This window comes from Gossypium hirsutum, chromosome A05, assembly GCF_007990345.1.
Source record: "Gossypium hirsutum isolate 1008001.06 chromosome A05, Gossypium_hirsutum_v2.1, whole genome shotgun sequence".
Taxonomy (NCBI): domain Eukaryota; kingdom Viridiplantae; phylum Streptophyta; class Magnoliopsida; order Malvales; family Malvaceae; genus Gossypium; species Gossypium hirsutum.
Genome location: NC_053428.1, coordinates 48,121,514 through 48,126,560, shown reverse-complemented (window position 1 = coordinate 48,126,560; position 5,047 = coordinate 48,121,514). Strand labels below are relative to the sequence as shown.

The window sequence follows — 5,047 nt, the reverse complement described above, 5'->3', positions numbered from 1 at the left end:
GAAGAAGAAGAGCGCACTAGCCTGGCTTCAAAGAAATACTAGATGTGCTTCCTAGTTCCATTCTCTTTAAATTTCTTATTTATGTTGTGATTATGAATATGAGTAATTGTGGTTGTTCTTCTTGTTCTAATTAAAATGACTTAAATTTAATTCGTGTTAGATTGATTGCATTTTGTCCACTTAAATTATTAAAATCATGTTTATGTTGTTATAGGTCTTGGTAAGTTGTTCAATTAAATAAAATCATACTTATGTTATACTTGCATTATAAAATGTAAGGTAACGAATGAATTAATTATTAAACATGTTGAAATTGTAATTAATTGACAAAATATTTAATTGGTGCATGTTTAATATTCTAAGGTAGCCGAGGGTTAAATTAGCGACGGTATTAAACGGTACATTAGCCTTGCATAACTTGTAAGATTATTGTGATTAAACTGTTTCAATATAGAAATATATTGTTACCTCACTTAATCTTATATATGTTTATGAAGATTGATTAATTGTTTGGATTGACATTGAAAAGTGTTCAAGAGATTGGTTAATTTAGTAAGTATGTATGTGCAGTAGTTAACAAATTACCAAGTTGCTGTGAAAATATTCGTAACAACATGAACATGGTTTTAGTAATTCTAAGTTAAGGAATGTAATTTATCTAATACAATTATGTCAAATTGATTAAAACTCATCTTTTTCAAATCGTGCATTGGAATTTTTTAATTTTAATTTTTATTACTTAGTTAAGTTTTAGTTTTTAAATCATTTCTTTAAAACATCATATTTTTCCCATCACCAAAGTGTTTGATTTATATTTCATAAATATTTTTCTTTTACAGTCCCTGTCGGTATGATAACTTGACATTTACTTGTCACTTTATTACTTGATACGGTTGTATACACTTGCAAATTTCTGTCTTTCCAAGTTTTTGACATCGTTGGTGGGGACTGTTTTAAAAGACACTATTTGTGAAATTGTTAATTTTGCATTTTGATTTATTTTTTTGATTAATTTTAATTCCATTATTTTTCTGTGATTTTTTCAGGTGCTTATGAGTGTTGATCAAATTATCGACTTACTTCATGTAGATCTTGAAATTGAAATGACTTTTCGACAAAGAAGAAGACAAGCAGTTTAGAGAAGGACCGAAGAGATGAACTTTGAAAATCAGAATTAAGGAAACATAATAAATCATGCTTAAAATCCTATCCTTATTACTGATGATAAGGATAAAGCTCTAAGATAGTATGTTATGCCAGTGTTTCAAGAGATTAATCTGGGTAGTAAGAGACCTGAAATTGAGGCACAACGATTTGAGCTCAAGTCAGTCATGTTCCAAATGCTTTAGATAGTGGACCAATTCAGTGAAATGCCTACAGAAGATCCTTACCTTAAGATTGTTTATGGAGGTGAGCGATTCTTTCAAATTAGCCAAAGTACCTAAAGATGCACTATGATTAAAATTCTTACCATATTCACTAAGGGATAAAGCTCGAACCTGGTTGAACTCATTGCCACCAAATTCCATTACCACATGACAATAGTTAGCAGAATGATTCCTTATGAAGTACTTCCCACCTAATAAGAATGCTAAGTTGAGGAACAAGATCATTATCTTCCAACAGATGGATGATGAGTCCTTTTATGAGGCATGGGAAAGGTTTAAAGAACTATTATGATGATGCTCTCATCATGGTATCCTTTATTGCATCCAATTAGAGACGTTTTATAACGGTCTCAATGCTCACACGAGGATGGTAGTGGACGCTTCTACTAATGGTGCTCTTCTTTCTAAGTCTTATAATGAGGCTTATGAAATCATCGAGAGGATTTCCAGCAACAATTATCAATGGCCACCAATCGAGTAGTGTTAGGAAGACGAGTCACTGGAGTACATGAAGTGGACGCTCTTACTTCACTCGCACTTAGGTATCCTTGATATCCTCAATGTTTAAAAACTTTACTATTAATAGGTTTAATAATTTTGCAGCTCAGCCACCGAATCAATTCAAAAATGTAGCTTTTGTTTATTATGAGGAATGACACTTGTTTGAAGAATGCCCATCAAACCCAGAATCTGTGTATTACATGGGTAACCAAAACTAGAACCAAGGAAGGCAAGTACTGCAATCTAATTTTTTTAACCCATCCTGGAAAAATCACCCTAATTTCTTTTGGAATAACCAAAGGGCTGGACCCAGTAACACTTATACAAAACCTAGACCAAACCAACCACCTGTATTTAGTAAACAAGTTCAAAAACAACTCAAGCTAAATCTTCCAATGGCTTAGAAATCCTGTTGAAGGCATACATAGAAAAAAATGATACCTTAATCCAAAGCCAAGTAGTCACATTGAAAAACTTGGAAAACCAAATGGGCTAGCTTGCAACTAAATTAGGAATTGACCACAAGGTGCTTTTCCTAGTGATACAGAGAAGTTGAAGTTCAACCAAGTGTTGAAATCCTAGCTTCACCAGAACCAGAATATGCAAAACCCGATAAGGTAACTTTTGGACCAGTTAATTCCAACAAACCAACAAATTTGTTAGAAGAATTTCCACAAAAGATGAATTAGCCAGTTCAAGTTAAGAATCCTCCAGCACCTTACCCTTAAAGACTTAGAAGCAGAAGTAGGAAGTCAAGTTCAAGAAATTCCTAGACATACTCAAAACAGCTTCATATCAACATTCCGTTGGTAGAAGCTCTTGAGCAGATGTCAAACTATGTCAAATTCATGAAAGATATCCTGTCCAAGAAATGGTGACTTGGATAATTTCAAACGGTAGCCATGACAAAGGAATGTAGTTCATACCTTCAAAATAAACTACCCTCAAAGATGAAGGACCTTGGATGTTTCACCATACCTTACAACTTTGGAGCAACTTATTGTGGTAAGGCATTATGTGATTTGGGTGCAAGCAACTTGATGCCCATGTCCATATTTAGAAAATTGGGGATAGGTGAAGTTAAACCTACTATGGTTACACTTCAGTTAGCAGATCGATCCTTAGCACATCCAGAAGGAAAAATTGAGGATTATTGGTACGTGTAGACAAATTTATTTTTCCTGCTGACTTTATTATTTTAGACTTTGAAGTAGATAAAGAGGTGCCAATAATCCTATAAAGGCCTTTCCTAGCAACTGGAACGATCCTTATTGATATGTAGAATGGCGAGCTTACCATGCGAGTTCAGGACGATTAGGTAACCTTTAATGTTTTTAAGTCGATGCGATTTCTAAAATTGTTGATGATTATTCTACAGTATCTAAGTTAGAATATTTAGCTATAGAATGAGAACTCAACTTTGTTGAGGACCCATGGGAACAAGTTTTGATGTCAGGCCCTCCAAGTGATTAAGAGTGGGAGGAAAACTTAGCTTTGCTAGAAGCTAACCGGAAAGGATTTAATTTGCAATCCCATTTTGAATATTTAGAATTAGAAAATAGAGATTATGTTCAACCAAAAGCATCGATTGAAGAGCCACCTAAATTAGAACTTAAGGTACTTCCTCCACACTTAAAATATGTTTATTTAGGTAACGCTTCGATTTTGCCTATGATTGTTTTAGCAGTGCCAATTGAAGAGTAGGAAGAGAAACTTATATTTGTGCTGAAACAATTCAAGAATGCTATTGGATGGACTAAAGTCGATATTTGTGGTATTAGTCTATTCGTTTTTATGCATAAAATCACCTTAGAAGATGGCAAGAAAAGGACAATTTATGAACAACGGAGATTGAACCCCATTATGAAGGACTTGGTAAAGAAAGAGATCATCAAGTTGTTAGATGCGCGTATAATTTATCCTATAACACCCCTTACCCATATTCAATGCCGAAATAAGGTTATAGAGCATTACCAGACTTATAACACAATTAAACATACATTTCACATACATTTTTCAATTTCATGTAATCATCATTTAACATCATTCACATTGTCCCTAATACGATCTTATGAGGCCCAAAACATGCTTTAGGAGTGGTTCGGGACTAAACTGATAATTTAGGAATTTTTTACAAAACTTAGAAAATTTTTCAAACTACAGGGGACACAAGCCCGTCTCACAGGCCGTGTGGACATTCGAAATGGGATCACATGGTCGTGTCCTAGCCTGTGTCCTACCCCATGTAACTCCTTGACTTGGGTCACATGGCCAACCACACGCCTGTGTGACTAGCCCGTGTGCCCTTTCAAAATGGCCTCACACGCCCGTGTGCCAGGTCTGGTGCTAGGCTATGCCAAACCTGTAGGGTATACTGACTTAGGCCATATGGCCAAGTCACACGCCTGTGTGCTGGGCCATGTGGAGCATACTGAGTTGATTTTTAATTCAACACCAGGGGACACACGGCCATGTAATCTGACCGTGTATCACACACGGTTGAGACACACGCCTGTGTCTTTACCCGTGTGGACAAAAATAGGCTATTTACCAAGCCATTTTCCACCCAATTTGCATACACCTACACCAAACCAAATGGCACAATTCATGGCATAAAAATAGGCATTCAATTAACTAAATCAAGCCTAATTCATGCTAATTTTAAACCATAATTCATAATACACACAAGTCATAAAATAGGCCATTCCATTTATACCAAATTTACATTCACAATTCAACTAAATAGACACTTTCAAACATGCATCATTCTGACCAAACTCACAAGCATATAACTTCTCAAATATGAACCATTCACCACAAGCAGTAATATAGCAATTATCAACACAAGACGAAGGCCATTTGCATATATATATACACAACAAAATCAACCAAAATAAGCCAACTCTCATGGCTATATACAAAACCAAACATTAAACATTTACAAGCCAACTCAAATAGCTAAATTCATTACTATCATATAAGTACAAAAATGACCAAACTCCTATACATGCCATATATCCCAAAAACATAGATTCAAAAGAACAAAGTGATAGTTGGATAGTGTGATGAAGTCTCTGACGATTCCTAAATCCGAGCTAGCTTTGATTCCATTATAAAACACGGAAACATAAACAATGTAAGCTATAAAACTTAGTAAG

General features: G+C 34.8%; 1 non-coding gene across 1 annotated transcript; it reads right to left on the bottom strand.

Moving 5' to 3' along the window:
• Positions 1-1,593: 1,593 nt before the first annotated feature.
• On the bottom strand, positions 1,594-1,700 carry LOC121230187 (small nucleolar RNA R71). The gene has a single exon (XR_005928134.1). It is a non-coding gene; the product is annotated as a small nucleolar RNA R71 (small nucleolar RNA).
• Between the last annotated feature and the right edge of the window lie 3,347 nt (positions 1,701-5,047).